The sequence below is a fragment of the Nanorana parkeri genome, unplaced genomic scaffold (assembly GCF_000935625.1).
Source record: "Nanorana parkeri isolate BGI_ZX_2015 unplaced genomic scaffold, ASM93562v1 scaffold624, whole genome shotgun sequence".
NCBI classification, from domain to species: domain Eukaryota; kingdom Metazoa; phylum Chordata; class Amphibia; order Anura; family Dicroglossidae; genus Nanorana; species Nanorana parkeri.
The window spans coordinates 325,891-342,945 of NW_017306892.1; positions in this window are offsets into that span (position 1 = coordinate 325,891).

Genomic DNA, 17,055 nt, shown 5'->3' on the forward strand with positions numbered 1-17,055 from the left:
ACTGGGGTGTCTAGGCACAGGAAGTCCAGTGTTATTTTTCAGAGAATTGAAAACAAAAGGTACATTTCTCTGGGTGCTGCTTAGGCACAATAAACATTTGTAAATGTTAAAAGAGAACTATGGGGTTAAGTGTTTTTCCCCATAGTTCTCTTAAGGGTCACGGGAGGACATATACTAACCTCCTCTCGTGACCCAAAGCTCAGTATATCGCTGAGCTCGCGGTATACTGAGACCGCCGCAGCCGGGACGGATCCCAACAATGCTGTGTAGATCCACCCAGCTGTGTGAATGACAGCTGGCTCTGCCTATCTAGAGGCAGAGCCAGCTGTACCCGCACCCTCCCCTGTCCGTTCCTCCAGTCAGCGCTGGAGGATCGGATCAGGGAGGAGGGAATCCCTGCAGGGAGCCGTGACTGACGGTCACGGCTCTCTGCAGGGAGATGATCGAGAAGTGAGTGAGTGACGGTATGTGTTCGCTCACTTACTGATCTATTGAGCCGACGTGTGACAGTTTCATTGTCACACGTCACCTTGAACTGTGAGGCTGAGTGATTTTCACCTCATAGTTCTCCTTTTAAGATGGCAAATTTTAACTTTTTGCATTCAGGGCCCATTCACATGTATCAGTTGTGGTAACGTGTGGTAAATACGTATTCTACCTTGCCTTATAGCAATGCACGGTAATGCATAAACCACAGTGTAGTGCATTGTGGTGCCATTCATTTGGAATGGGACCCTAAGGCACCTTTAGCATAGCATCCAATGCTTCCACATGCCGTGTATTGTGGTATGGTGCATTAAAAAAGGGATAGTGTATGTTAGCACGTGCAATGTGAATGGGGCCGAAGTGTTTGTGTTTGCTGCTTCATCCCTAAAAATGAACAACCATCCCTTCTCAACAACCAACACTTGCTCTGGTTTATCAGGTTCTCTAACCTGGCTGTAACTTTCTTGTGAACAGTTGGTTGGTGGTGTCTGGGGTTACTTTATAAACAATAAATGATCAACCAGGTCTAGAGATTAATGTATTGGGGAACTTGGGTTACCCACCGAAGTGGCCATTTTCTCACCTAAATAAGCAACACATATATTTTTCTGTATCCTGTATTTGATTTCTTGATACTTTTCCCATTCAAACCATCCCAGGGCTATACAGACATAATGCTATAATAATGTCATCAAGCCGAACCTGGAGATTAATTTCCTTTCCTCTTGATTGTAAGCTCTTGCGTTCAGCCCACCTACATCCTTTTTTTGCTTTAGAGGTTTCCAAACACATAAATAGTTTTTCCCCGCTGTGCGTGGAAACGGCAGCCGAAAATGATTACAGCCATTGCTGTTTCCATATTGCGGCTTTATCAGCCTTAGAAAAAAAATTATATGTATCTTGGAGAAGTATGTGTGACCGGGGTGGCTTAAATACCGCCTTAGATCCCTTTTTACACTACAGACTTGTTTAATTTGCATTGTTGTGGGGGCCACGTATTCCAAGTAGTAAGCTTTGCCAATTTCAGAATCAATCATCGCAGGTGGTATATAATGTGAACCCCTTTATGCCAGCTCTTACAATGCAAAGGGCTAAGAAGTGGCCGAATTTGCATCTCTTAACTGTTTTTCGATGTCTGTGTTAGTACTACTACACGGACGTATGTACATGTTGTGCTTGCAATTGTATTTTATTTTTGGGCACCTTCAATTAGCGGCAACACGGTACATGTAAGCAAAAAAGATTACTGTAATTGAGTTTCCAACAAGTTTAAATGCACAATAAGCGAACTGATTGTAATAGCCACATAGCCGTCGCATTGTGAATACAAGGGACATTAAAGAATTGTAGTATTTTTTAATTTTTTTTCTATTTCTCTCCTCTCAGGGGTTCAGCGAGGTTAATTTTAAGACCTGCATATTTGTAATTTTTAAATTGCAGCCAGAGTCCTTTTTGTTCTACGTGTACAAGGAGAAAAGCATTCTTTGTGTTTATTTTTTTTTATTTTTTTTATTCTAGAGTAGCAATTTGGAAGCCAAAACGAAATAGTCATTTTATACTGACTGTAAAAGTCAAAAGTAGTGTTCCTTTTAGGTTTTAACTTGTTTCTTTTCTTCTTGTAAGTTATTGTGAATTTAAAGCAGAACTCCTACTTATTAAAAGGTAAAATGAAAAAACAGCTTTTGCTGCTTTAATCCAGAGATGTTCTTTGCAATACTTCTCTTCACCACTAGATGTCCTTTGTCTTGCAAGGTACTTGATGACTAGCTCTAAGCCCTGGTTGTCATGGACCTGCCCCCCTTTTTTATAGTTATAAACACATTAGTTTATTATTGTGAGTTTAAAGCAGAACTCCTACCTATTAAAAGATAAAATAAAAATCAGCCTTTGATCTTTTAATCCAGAGCTATTCCTCACCATACTTCTTTTCACCACTAGATGTCCTTTGTCTTCTGAGGTGCTTGATGACCAATGTCAATCAACCCAATACCTCTAAGCCCAGGCTGTCATGGTACTGCCCCCTGCATGGCACTTACACATGCATAATGTAAAGTGGGCAGGAAAACTTTTGGTTGGGAGGTTTCCCATGTGCGGTGTAAACCTAAGTCTTACCAAACTTTTTGTGAATGTATGTGCCATTTTTATCTCCCTTTCTGGCACTCAGAGAATAGACTCAGCAGTCTGGTCTGGACCAGCATCTGGACTTGAGTACTATCAAGGGGCATAGCTCAGCCTCCACTGTTCTGTTTCAGAGACTGTTTGCCTCTCATGCCTTAGTTATGGCCTTTGTGGAGCGTGTCACATACATTGCTCCACCTGTACGTTCCCAGCAACACCATGGGATCTTAACCTGGTTCTTTTAGTTGTTTAGAGGCCACCCATCGGATCCATTAGGAATATTCCCTTACTAGATCTCACTCACAAGGTGGCTTGTCTTTGTGCTATAACCTCTGCAAGGCGGGTCTCTGAGTTAGCTGACTTATGCTGTAAAGAGCCTTTTCTAGTGTTACACTGGGGACTAGGGCCTCCTTTCTCCCTAAGGTGGTTTCCTCTTCCCACTTTAACTAGATATTGTTCTTCCCCCTAATGCCAAGCTCCGACACATCCCAAAGAAATTTCTTTCCACTGTTCCGATGTGGTATGTGTTGTAAGGGACTGTTTATCATCGACAGCCTCTTTTCTGCATGTAAATTCCCTCTTTGACCATCCTGGACGTTCCTATAGTGGGATCCGTGCCCATTGCTCACCTATTCCTAGGTGAATTAGACGAGTTATCATTCGAGACCTATAGTTTGAAGGATAGGGTTCCACTCTTCCTGGTCAAGGTGTACCCTACCAGTTGGTGCTTCTTGGGATTTTCAGTATCAGTCCTCTGCTTCCCAGATTTGCAAGGCTTCCACCTGGTCTTCTGTTCACATGTTTAAGTTTTACCAGGTAGATGTTCCGGCCTCTTCTGATGCCTATTTTGTGCATAAGGTGCTCCAAACTCTGAGTTCTATTAAGACCCTTAATTGACCCGTTTGTTACATGGGCCTGTTAAGTTTCGTTTGCTTTGTTGCCCACCACTTAGTTGGATTGCTTTTCGATGTCCCATGGTTGCCACTACAGGTCCTGTGTCCTGTAATGTACGATTTGGAAAATAGGGGGTAGAAAATGGGGTGACTCCCTGGATTTTAGGGTGAGTTGACATGGCTGAACCCCTTGTCAGATGGTTCCAAACTGCCATCATGGGAAGGCACCGGCTCTTAATTCACGATCGGTAAGAAAAACTTTGAAAGGAAAATGCCGATTTGTTGTTGCACCTCGACGCTACTTGTGTAAGGGTGACCAGACTTTCATATCTGCATCTTCTCACCATCTGATGTTGTGCAAGGAATTTGCCAGTGGCAGGAATCGGGCCCTCTGTAAATGCTGCCGCTGTTGGACTCTCTACATATGAATTATGACTGGCCAGGCAGACTGTGCTGTGGTTTGTTGTGTCTGCTTTGGTTCCTGCGATTAAAGTGGTAGATGTGTTGGGTCATTAAAAACCTATTTAAAAAAAGTCTGGCCCGTGCCAGAAGGATCTGCGTGCTCGACGGGGATTTAACCCTTTGGGGGGATTGAACCTATCATGTTAGACATGGCTGTTCTCCGTTTGTAGTGCATCTCTGCCTTTTAGGGACCTTTCTGCAAAAATTCTGTTGAGGTCGCACAGTGAAAGTGAGCATTTCTGGAAACGCATATTTGGGTCTGTCTCCGTGGATCCTTTTCTGACCCCTGCCTACACAATGACTGGATCAAAGGGGGCAGTTTTTATACCTGAAACCACATTTTAGAGTTGCCATGTTAGAGAGATTCGGAGTTAGTTTTTAAAGGGGAATACACAGATAAAATACATAACAGATAAAGCCATTTTACCTGTCCACGCAGTTCTGAGATTTACACAGCTTTGCCCCACAGCACAGCCCTGTCTGGCTGGGGAAAGGTCCAGGCATACAGCTAAGTACGCAGATGAATTACCTATATGGGAGCTGTTTTACCAGCCAGAGTATTGGTATTTCTGTCCATCTAGTCCTGAGATTTACACAGCACTGCCCTGCGGATCTGACAGAGGAGGTCATCTGATCCTTCTCTGATGTAGTTATACTTTCACTTATAGCTCTTCTTCCCAGCCTGTGACTGGACAGTGAAAGAAGAAGAAACACAATGATGAGCTCATCTCTCTGTCATTCTGCTCTCTTCTACTGTTAGCATGCTCCCTGCACTGATTGGCTCCTTGTGCTGCTTCTCTCTCAGCTTCTCTCTGCGTTACAGGGATTGCAAGAGGCTGATACCAGTTTAAATTCAGGTCTCACAGGTTTGACAGAGGAGTCATCCAATCCTTCTCTGATGCAGTTGTACTTTCACTTATAGCTCTTATTCCCAGCCTGTGACTGGCCTGTGAAAGAAGAAGCAGCAGCACACTGATGAGCTCATCTCTCTGTCATTCTGCTCTTTTCTGCTGTCAGCAGGCTCCTTGCACCGATCGGCTCCTTGTGCTGCTTCTCTCTCTGCTCCTCTGTGCTGTACAGGGACTGCAAGAGCCTGATACCAGGTCAAATACAGGTAAAAAATATTTGATGAAATATTAATGATTGCGGAGATGTATTATTAGGCGTTTATATCTGCCCGCAGCTCAGCTTAAACAGCTAAACCATGGCTAGGCAACCTTGGCACTCCAGCTGTGGTGTTACTACAAATCCCACCGTGCCCTTGCCGCTGGGAGTCATGTCTGTGGCTATCAGAGTCTTGCAATGCCTCTTTGGGACTTGTAGTACCGCAACAGCTGGAGTGTTGTGGTTGCCTATGCCTGGGCTGAACTGTCTCTTGAAATGGGGATGCGCTTAAGAATTCAGCATCTTTATTTTAGTCTTCTTCTGGGTTGGAAACCCTATGACCTCATGACTGGTAAGCCTTCTGCTGGGCTGTGGGGACGCATTTAATAACCATGATTTAATTGTTTTTCCAATAGGAACAAACGCTTTAAATTAGCATCAAAACACATTGCGGGACGCATTTATTTATTTATCTTTCTTTCTTTCTTTCTGTAAAAAGAGATAGAATTCAATTACAGATGCATTACAATTAGATATTTTCTATTGACCCGCATAATGGGGATGTCGTGGAAATTTGATACGTCTGACGAACGATTGCATGGGGCACCATTACTCATGTGCTGTCTGCAAAGTGACAAGTTTGGGATTGTGAGATGTTCATAATTCTTCTCCTTGTTAATTTGTTTGTTTGCAAAGGGAAAACAAAAAATATCTGCACTCGGGTCGAGAGAGGGAAAATATTCCCTCTAGCTTGACTCACATGACTATGCACTACCATTCGATTGTAACCTTTCACATGTACACTTCTGGTCACCTGTATATTTTGATTGTATTTTGTTCTTATTATTTTTTCCTACATTTTGTTAAATGTGATTATTGAAAACTGCTTCTCAATAAAAATGTATTACGTAAAAAAAAAAACAAAAAAAACATTGACTTTACTGTACTCAGATTAGGTCCATTGTTCATCCGGTGGGCATGTGTTTCAGAGCGATTGAATTGGAATTGATTTTTAACATTTTCACAATCATGGCAGAGTTTCCGGAGATTATCATTATTAAAGGGGATTTAAAGCAGTGGCGTCACAAGGGGGGTGCGGCCCGCACCCGGGTGCCACCATTGGAGGGGTCACACCAAAATGACTTACAGTCATTTTGGTGTCACCCTCTATGCAAAGTCGGGCACTCGGTCACAGACCGAGAGCCTGACAGTGTCAGGAGAGAGGAGGGGACCCCGACGGCATACCTCATCCAGCCGGGTGAACATCCCCTCCTCTCTCTGGTCATTAGGCAGAACCAATCAAAGTCCACTATACTTTCCTAGAAGGACACCAAGCAGGGGCGTCCCTAGCGGGGTGTGGGCTTGGGCGTCCCGCCGAGCTCCTGGCAGCCAATTAAGTCACTGAGAGCCAGGAGCTCAGCCGGACCCCAGCACAACCTGAGAGCTGGGCGGAGAGGTGTATGGCTCTTAAACATCTCCCCTCCTAGCTCTTCGCAACCTGGGACACTCTGACAAGCCATGCCGCTCTGCCTGCTGCCCACCCCTGAGGCAGCTGCCCCATTATGGAGACGTCCCTGACCACAAGGAATGTTCTTGTTTTGGACACTTTTATTTTTGAGTCCGCTGCTATAGACGAAGTACAATTTGAATATAAAGGCCCTAAATCTTTATACTTAATGCTAAACTTCACCCTCTTGCAGTCCCTGTGCAGAAGAGCTCAGAGAGGGTGAGAGGGTTGTGCTGTAGTGCATGTTGATAGGAGGAGAATGCAGGGTAACAGAGAGATTTGCTAATCAGGCTGCTGCTGCGTCTTGACTGTCCAGCCACACGTGGTGGGGAAGTGAACTGTAAGTGAAACTGCATCAGAGCAAGATGAGGTTCCCATATGCTCCTTGACTCCATTTTAGTGGCGGAAATGCAATGCTAACAGCATGCACGCTGGGCGGAAGATTTTTGAAAACAGCCCCTAAGTGTCCTCACTTCTCCTTTAATCAAACTTTGGAGATAGTCGAATTTATTATTTATTTTTTTCCTTCCACTCGTAGATGACTGACATTACATAGAAGTCAGATTCTCATGGCTGAGGACAGATGGAGAAAATAAACTTGTATATTAAAAATATGTACGGGAATGTTAAACATGCTTTATTTTGACATGAACTGCTTCTTGCTAGTTTGTGAAATTTTTAGCACCTGGGAAACCTTAAGCGAAAAGCAAAGTTTTCTGTCATGTCGGTTTGATGGGGGTGTTAATAAAACCGGAGACTTATGGAATATTAGGGAACGCTTCTTAAAGCAAAAGTGTGCCAATAAAACAAAAATGAAAACAACAACAACAGTCTTTTCATAATAAAGATCAGCAGTGTGCAGTAACCAATCAGAGGTCATCTGTTGGCAGTTTAACCAATTCCGGCCTTTGGAATTGATTGGCTGGATAGCGCACTCGCCGCCATTTTTAAACTACATTTTTTTTCCTGTGTACCTGGCCTGGTACCGGTGTTTAGATGTAATCATCAGGGATGCACCGATAGCAATACTAGTATCGGTGCCGAGTATTTGGGCGAGTACTCACAAATGCTCCGATGCTTAGCCCGATAGTTGAGCTTTCGCTAATAGGGAGTCGTATCCATGCTCCCTCGTCACTTGTGCCGAGGAAGTATGGGGCCGTCCAATCAGGAAGCCGGGCAGCGTGTCATTACATGCCCCCCCGGCTTTCTGGTTGGCCAGAAAGCATGCTTCATGCTCCCTTTTCACCTGGTGACGAGGGAGCATGGAGCCGGCTTCCCGGCCAATCAGGAAGCTGGGTGCCGTGTAATGACGCGTTGCCCAGCTTCCTGATTTGGTCGAGAAACTGGCCAATCAGGAAGCCGGGCAACGCATCATTACACATGCCCGGCTTCCTGATTGGGCAGAAAGCCGGCTCCATGCTCCCTTGTCACCTGGTGATGAGGGAGTATAGAGACGGCTTCCCTGCTGATCGAGATTCCAGGTGGCGAGTCATTTCATGCCGACTGGCTTCCTTAATGTGACTTTTGCTATCGGCAAGTACTGGAAAAAAAATTGGTAATCGTTACCGAAAACGCGGTATCACGCTTTCTGGCCAACCAGAAAGCCGGGGGGGGGGCATGTAATGACACGCTGCCCGGCTTCCTGATTGGACGGCCCCATACTTTCTCGGCACAAGTGACGAGGGAGCATGGAGACGACTCCCTATTAGCGAAAGCTCAACTATCGGGCTAGGCATCGGAGCATTTGTGATCCCTAGTAATCTCACATGGAGAAATTACCTACATTTAGGGACAGATGATCGCCCCTGCACGCAAGTTGTTTGTGCTCCAGGGCAGTCATCTGTCCCTAAGTGCAGGTAATCATTGGGTTGATTTTCTAATGGTCATTGGGATCTAATCAATGTTTGCTATCGGCTGTACTGACCCAGAAGATTTAAAGTGATAATAAAGTCACTTACAATGGATGCTGCCCCTTGGCGTTGAAAGGTTTTAGCTTACTGGACCATCTGCTGGTCCCATAAGCACTTGCTCTGATATCCTGCTTTAGGGGGGCTCCTTTCCCTTGCAGAGTCCTATGGAGCCACCCTTGTTTGTGCTAGTAAGCTGTGTGTGTCTCCACAAGTGCACAGATACAGCAAGGCAATCCAGTCCCATCCTCACTGCTCCCCCCTCTGCCCTTCTCCAAGCTAGTAGATGGACAGCTGCTGCAGACTGCAATGTTCCTTGTGTTCTTGTACTGGACAGGAAGTTTAGGGAAGCCGAGCTGAGAGAGTTGGATCAGTTTGGAAACATGATGACTCTTAATTGTTTGGGCAAATATGTAAATAAATACTTTGTTTGATCTGGAGTCAATATTGAAGTGGTCTGATAGTTTATTACTACTTTAAGGTGCGGTATGGACTTTTTTTTTTTTATCTAAACAAGCAAAGTTCTAACTATGAATTTGTTTTCCGTTCGGGAAAATTGTATATATTGTAACGCGCATGTGCTGGACACAAAAGGGACTGGTTAATACATCTGGGATTCCATTCAAATAGCCGGTCTGGAAGAAAGTTTGCAGGGCTTTCGAATGAAATGAGTTGACACAATGATGGCGAGATCGAATGTTCTGACGAACGAACGATGAAGTTCTAACAGTGTACGGCCAACCAGCACGTTCAACCTCCATCTTTCTCTGATGACAGCTGCCAGTAGCACCTTGTTCACGTGTGGATCTGGCAAGGTACCACTGCCGGATGGAGCTGCATCATATGTAACAGCTAGCTGCTCCTGTATAGAAAAGCCGGACACATACGGCATTGTTTCGTGCTAGAAGCCTAAAAAAGATTGATTGGGCTTGACTTCCCCAAGTGAAAGTTGTTTGCATGTAACATTTTTCTGCCAAACTTTGTGATTTTCATCAAGCTCGTTTTGGTTACTTGGTAAGATGAGGAGTAGTTGGATACAGTTACAATTTTTTTTTCTTTATAATACACATTTGTACACTTTTTTTTTTGATTTTTATTTACACAAGTGTAAGTGTTTTCTTACTGTTTTGTTGCTAAGGATTAGTCGACTCCATTAATCAGTATATTACAACCAGTCAGAGAGGAAGTCTGGCCAAAGTATACTGTAACAGTTGGATCATGCTAATGTGTATTTTGAATATATATATATATATATAGTAACATTTTATTTTGCAGTATTTTTTAGTATTTTTATTCCAACAAAGCACAATATCTCATAGAATACGTTTCCATTAAAGAGGAAATATAACAGGTGACTGAAGTTGGGTTCATTAGTTAAAGAGATAATACATTGAAAGGATCATCCAGGTCAAGTAGTCATTACATACATAGGCATTGAAGGAGCCTGTTGACATAGTACAGACAATCTACAATTGGTAGACAGTACTAGGTAATGAAGAGAAGGTCATTTGTGCCTGTGTGGATATTTGAAAGATAGAAAGTGAGTCTAGGAAGTATATAGAGAAAAAGAAGGTAGAGGAGAGAGAGCATGGTGGGTGGTTAAGGAAGGCGAGGGGAGCTCGGAGTGGTGTGGTCCAGAGAAATACTTATTCCTTTAAGCCATATTTTCATGTAAATCTGTTATTTCTTCCATGGTTGTCAGACCATTTATTTCAACAACAATCTTTCCATAAGTTTAGAAGTGCATTTAATGTATATTAGGCAAGGTACGTACCTGTATAGACCTCCCTTGTCTAGACATCCCAAAGCCCTGAGATTGCTGCTGGGCCCCGCCTTCTTGCGTGTGATGTTGGCATACCCCGCAGACTCTAGTGAGAATCTATAGCAAGGGTTAAGCACACGCTGGCCCCCCAGCTGTGGTGAAACTAGAACTGCCATCATGCATCTGCCTTTTGGAGCAATGCTTGTGGCTGCCAGAGTCTTGGAGCGTCTTATGGGATTTGTAGTTCCACAACAGCTGGCGGGCCTGAGTTTGCCTACCCCTGCTCTATAGTATTCTTCATTTCTCCTCTACCCGGCAGCTACATAAAAGGTTATGTAAGGAGGGTAGGGGCGGAGGAGCTGGGCCAACACACACATAAATTGACACTCCCGGAATAGGAGAAGAAAAGAAAATGAGACTGTGCTCAAGGCCTGATTTACTCTCTCTGCTGCCCCAAGGCCAGGTTCCTCAATGTGCCCCCTCCCCACCAAACCTACGGGTTTGGGTTATTTTGTTTGTATCCTTTCTTTATTTTTTTACCACTTTTTTATTTATTATTTTTGCTTTTTTTACATTTTTATTTATCTTATTATCTTTTACTTTTTAACTACATTTAGCTCTGATTGCCCAAGGCAGGGCTAAATGTGGAAAAAACTACCCGCCCAGCGTCAGGAGATAAGAATTCCACACCCTTGCTTCCCCTCTGCTTCTTGCTGCCCCAAGGCCAGGCCTCGGTTGGCTTTGTGGGAAATCCAGCCCTTCCTGTGCTAGGTAATTAACTCTGCTGCCTTGCACCACTGGGGGTCCCAGTTCAAATCCCAGTCAGGACACTATCTGCAAGGAATCTGCATGTTATCCCTGTGCTGGCGTGGGTTTCTTCCGGTTATTCCAATTTCCTCCCACAATCCAAAGACATGCTGGAAGGTTAATTGGCTTCTGCCTAAATTGGCCCTGTATGTTTGCATGTGAGATAGGGACCTTAGATTGAAAGCTCCTTGAGGGCAGGGACTGATGTGAATGTGCTGCATAAATTGTCGGCACTATATAAATACCTGTAATAAATAAATAAAATTGGTGACAGGGTCTCTTTAAGCTCTAAAAGCTTACTGATTGTTCATAAATGTTACTTAGAATCCTTCCACAAATCCAGCTTTTATAAGGCAGAGGTAAATGTCAGTGGTTAGTGCATCTTTAAATCAGTGTACATTTTTAGCCCAGCATCTGTAGGCTGTATAGTCGTTTACTCTGCTGCGGAGAGTAAACATGCTGATTACTGTAGATGTTTTCCCGCGGGGATCTCTCAGCTGCTCCTTACCCGCTCCCGCAGGCACCTTCTAGCAAAGAAAGAGATGGCCCGAGGGAACAGCAAGCCAAAGGGGCGAGCTAAAAAACTTCGATATCAGTCAGCTCCTGTTTATAAGATCAAGGTGTTTGTAATCCTAATTCCCCAAACGCCTGTTGATCAGACATACCGAGCGCGAGAGGCCTCGCGTGGCGATGTGCACGGAGAACACAGCTCAGTTGTTTCATCAAGTGAGAGTGCTGGCACTGAAACTTTAAACACTTTATTGTCCAGGAACGCAGAGATAGAGGTTGGCTCTCTTTTGTGGCTCCCAGATTAAACCTCATCTGAGTTAAATTAATGGAAAATTATCAACACATGTAGGACACGTCTGGAACACGTCAACCTCCGGAGGCGTACAAGCGCGTAGGTGTTTGTTTATTAAATGAAGAGCAACAGTTTTTACGGTACTCCATAAATAATCTGGTGAGTATAAGCGTTGGTCTGTAACCAGAAATGGGGCTAGGGCCAAGAGGTGCGATGAGGACACTTGGGTCGAGCGCTACTGCTGCCATAGTTGATGCATAATAGCGCCGGGCACCGGAAAAACGCTCCATGACTACTTTGTAAACAGAGAGCCAACGATAATATTTTGGAAACGATTTTGCAATAAACTCCATCAAATTAAAAAAAATATATGACTTATATGATTATGAACCTTAGGAGCTTTGTGGATGTTTGCACGGATGGATCCTCAAGTATGCTCTGGCCTTCATGTAAGGCCTCATGATAAATAAAGACAGCTATTAAAGCTCAACTGAAGTTTTCTATTACTTTAGCTAGATATGTTGAATGTGCAGATAGGCCCGGAGCAAAAGCAAAAATAATAGGCGCAGGGCCTACATGACAGGCTGGACATGGAGCAGAAAGGGCTAAAAGGTTTGTCTTTCATTTTAGGAGGTCACTTAAAGTGACATTAAACTCTCAGATTTTTTAACATAAAACAATACTGTAATGTGCGCCCTACTGTAATCCATGGTTGTTTCACTTCTCTTTGCTGCTCTTCCTTTTAAATCTGTATCTGTTCTCATGCTGGGCAGAACTTCTGTTTTGCAGCAGACTGCCTTGTCTCAGGAATGGATACATGGTGTCTGTGTATAGGTTTGTAACCTGAGCCAGCACTACAGGAAGAGGCCCTGAGCTGCAAAGGGAAGTTCTCCCTCAGCATGAGAAGACATGAGGATTTAAAAGGAAGAGCAGCAAAGAGAAGGGAAACTACCAGGGATTACAGTAAGGCACACATTACAGTATTGGTTTATGTTAAAAAATCTGAGGGTTTAATGTCACTTTAACTTATTGGTTGATGATATGTTTAGAGTGGGTTGAGGAGGCAAAGCGTTCCCTTCAGCAGTTATGGTTTGACCATACAGCAAATTAATAGGGGTTGGGTGAATGATTCGGGTCTGTGAAGGCGGAAAGTTTGGTGCTGGGTGGAGTGTTTTTGGGGGGGACCAGTTTTTGGTATGGAGTCCTTGATTTATCCTGGTCATTTGGAGTGGACCCTGAATTCTTTGGATGGGGTTGGTCCCTGCAGCAGTTTTTACGTTTTCCCCGGGGTGATGTGTTTTGGCTAGGGGCCTATTTAGTTAATGCGTTCCGCAGAGACAGTGGAAAGTAGGTGGCGGTGTCCTCATAGACCATCAGTCATGCTTTTTCTGATAAATTATCATGTTCTATTTCTATTTTTATCTTTGTATTTTGTAATGAAAGGCTGCTATGGCCATTAACTTAAATTTTGTCTATCTGGATATATGTGGGTAAGGTATTTTGGTGAGTTTGGGGGAGGGGGTGACATAGCAGGATACTGAAAGTAATAGTACTATTATGACAGAGTTGTATGTAGTATTTTTTCGATCAATCGGATGAAAAAGTTAAATAAACATTTTTCTTAACTGAAAATAAAATACACAAATGCCGTACAGTTTACCAACATAAAGTTTACTTTAGAATAAAACTGCATGCACTATTTTTTGCAATCACACTGCACTGGAACGCACTGCATTGCTGTATTGTGCTTTCCAATGCGGGCGATCACACTGTTCGTGGGAGGTGTGTTTGGTGTGCCATTGAAATTAATGGCACTGCAATGCACCTCTGCAGCAGAATTTGTCAGGATGAACCTGAAAATTACTTTTTCTCCACCTTTTTATAATTTTTTTAAAAGATAATTGTATTGTAAGCACAATAGCGCTTGAAGAGCTTTAGCCAGAGGAATGGCGGCTGCCAATGGCAAGATTACGCAGACGGCAGCTGAATGTCAATACAGCATATAGTGGGCTGCTGCCATAGCCAGCCTGCTATTGACCATTTCAAATTGCAGTAGCCAATAGCAGGCTGGCTACTGCACCCACTCACTGCTTGCTGTGCCCTCCTCTAAGCATGGAGGAGAGAGCTAGAGGAACCAACCAACTCATCGATAATGAGAATAGTTCATAACTATTCTCATTATCGTTTATTATCGATTAGTTTTTGCAACCCTAGTTGTAGATTTGCATAGTAGTTTAGCCAGAACCAGCTGCTGAAAGACGATGTGCAAACCTCATGAAATAACAATTCTTTTACTTTTGAGTCCATATACATTGTTTCAGTGGTTCTTTCCCCCCCCCCCCCCCTATGAAGGGGACGCAATCACAGCAAACAATTTGTCTTTGGAATAAACTGGACTTAAATATTGCGGTTTGGAGGTTCTGTTCGGGACACACTTATCCATATCACAAGCCATGGTGGAAACTCTATGATGTGCAGAAGCTGCCAGCCCAATTTTCAGATTCTCTCTATCTACACTACTGTATAAATCCACTTTCTCAAGCATTAAATACCGGACAGGCAGGTTCTAATATTCCCCATACGCTAACCAAAAAACAATTTGGGCTGGAATTTGGCTTCTAATGCCGTAATGGTTTTATGGGCAAGTCAGATGTGGTTTCCCCACTGACATATATAGAAAAAACATACAATATTCTACAAGTTGGCTCTCACAAAGATGAACTCAGAAGAGGAGTTGTTGAAGGTTATAGAACTGGAAACAGCTGAATTATGGTTCCTGTGTTATCATTTCAAAGAGCTCCAGACTAGATCTTAAATCTTATTTTTTGGTACAATAACAAACGTAGCTAATCTCCTTAAAGCTTAATTCCGGGATAAGGAAATAATGTTTAAATACAAGAGTCATGTGTATTCTTATTGAATCTTGGTGAGCTTTGTGTATTTCTTCCAGATCTGTGTAATAATCCCGTGTGAAACTTGGAGCTTCCTGTAATAAAGACTGCTCACTGCTGCTCTCTCTCATTGTGCAGGGTGACTGATCTTGTCCCCGCCCCCTCCTGTAATAAAGACCGGCCACTGCTGTTCTATCTCTTTGTGCAAGGTGACTGGTCTTGTCTCTGCCCCCTCCTGTAGTATTCTGCAGGCAGCTTTGGTGGGTGGGGCCTGCTAAAGCCATGTTCTCTGCACAGGATATGTACAGCACGGTGATGATGTCACTGCTACTTTATAGACCTCTGCCAGGTTTCTATTGTTCTCTAGCCACACTGGGAAGATACCCCCTCATTACCATTCACAGTGGTCTGTGTGAAGTGATAAGACATTTATTTAGTGGGGGCAGAGACAGAAACACTTTTCAGAACAGAATTGGAAATGATTAGAACCCCTGTAAGGTTTACTTTAATTTCTGTATCATCCTGTCCTACGACCTCTGATCACATCCACCATTTAAAGCTTAAAATAATAAAAGTTTGTGTGAAGTAGAGTTCTAATCACTAATTGCAAGCATTTAAGGCACAATGAGGGGAATTTATCAAAACTGGAGCAGACAAAATCTGGAGCAGCTGTGCTTGGCAACCAATCAGCTTCTCTCTTCAGTTTGTTCAGTTAAGATTTGAAAATGAAATAGAGAACCTGATTGGTTCCAGTGCACAGCTACTCCAGATTTTGTTTGCTCCAGTTTTGATAAATTCCCCTCAATGTCTCTTGTTCTAGCTGATCACCATCTCAGCCGTAACCATTAGCAGCCAGAAGACGCCTTCTGCCTCAAAAGTCTGCTATGGCTTCCACTGCAGTCAGCCATTACTTCCAGATGCTTTTGTTACTTTGTCAAAAATATGATTCTAAAACTTGCAAGGGTTACAGGTAATGTTTTTGGCCTCTTCTCCGTTGTCAGTTAGATAGCCCTAGGGGGACAACTAAGGACTTGCAGGAATCTCTTGACGTTGACAACATCTGTGTTCAGGAGTATGCAGGAGAATTAAGGTAGTGCTCATGGGAGGTTGCTGTAAGGAACCAAACAATAAAAAATCAAACCATCTTAGGTTTGCTAAAGACCACCTGGAATATTCAACACAGTCGAATGTGTATTCTGCGGACAAGTGGGACACAATTTGAACTTTTTAAAAATGTACACCGCATCATGTTATTGGTACAGGTATTGCATATCACCAACAAAACCCGATCCCAACTGTGACACATGGTGGAGGTTGTATAATGGTTTTAAATATATGCTGTTCCTGTGAGGGTTCTATGTAATTCAGCTTAAAAGGAGTTGGATTATTCAAAGTGACAATGATCTAAGCACAGGAGTAAAGACTCACATCTCTGCTTTTTTGTGGATACCTTTTTTTAATGTCTTTTAGATGTGTTTTGAATATTACCTGTTGAAGATGCAATTTCTACAAATAAAGAAATAAATAAAACACAAATTTCTTAAAAATGAAACCCAATAAAATGTCAACAGTAGCTTAATCGATAGCAGAGTAGCTTTGAGAGAAGGAGTTCTGAAGTTAGCATGACCAAGTCAGAGACCTGACCTAAGTTCTGTTGAAATGCTGTTGCTTTATCTGAATCAGGCTGATCAAGCATGACATCTGAAAACTGTGCATACAGCTGTATATAGGGAGGTGCCAAAGAATCTCCTAACTGCTATATAGCTACAGAATGCATTTGGTTGAGCCTTGGGCTTATGGGTAGGAAGTGGCTGAAAAAGTCTGGATGAGCACCAATAAGATTCAAGAAATGGTAAGAAAGTGAAAACATGGCTATTGTTTGATACACAGTGCTGCAACAAACTAAGGACCCATTCGCCCCATGCCTGTTAAGCTGCATTGATCTACATAGATCAACACAGGCTCAACACAAGAGCATATAGAAAACACAATTTATGTACCCTTTTCAGGTGATACATTAGTGGCAAATGGTGGTGTGCTTACATGCAGTGTTATGCAGTGTAACTCACTGCACCGCATGTCAACACATGCATAGAGTTGAATGAAGTGTTATTTGGTGACACTTCAATAAAGTTTAAAAGGTGAAAAAAAGTACTCCATGTTGTTTGGCCAGCTTGATCGTGATTGGCCAGGAAACTGGCTTCCCAGCCAATCAGGAAACTGGGCAGTGAATAATGGCCTGATTGGCCAGGAAGCCGACTTCCCAGCCAATCAGGAAACCGGGGTGGGTCATTAGTCGCTGTCCCGCTTCCTGAT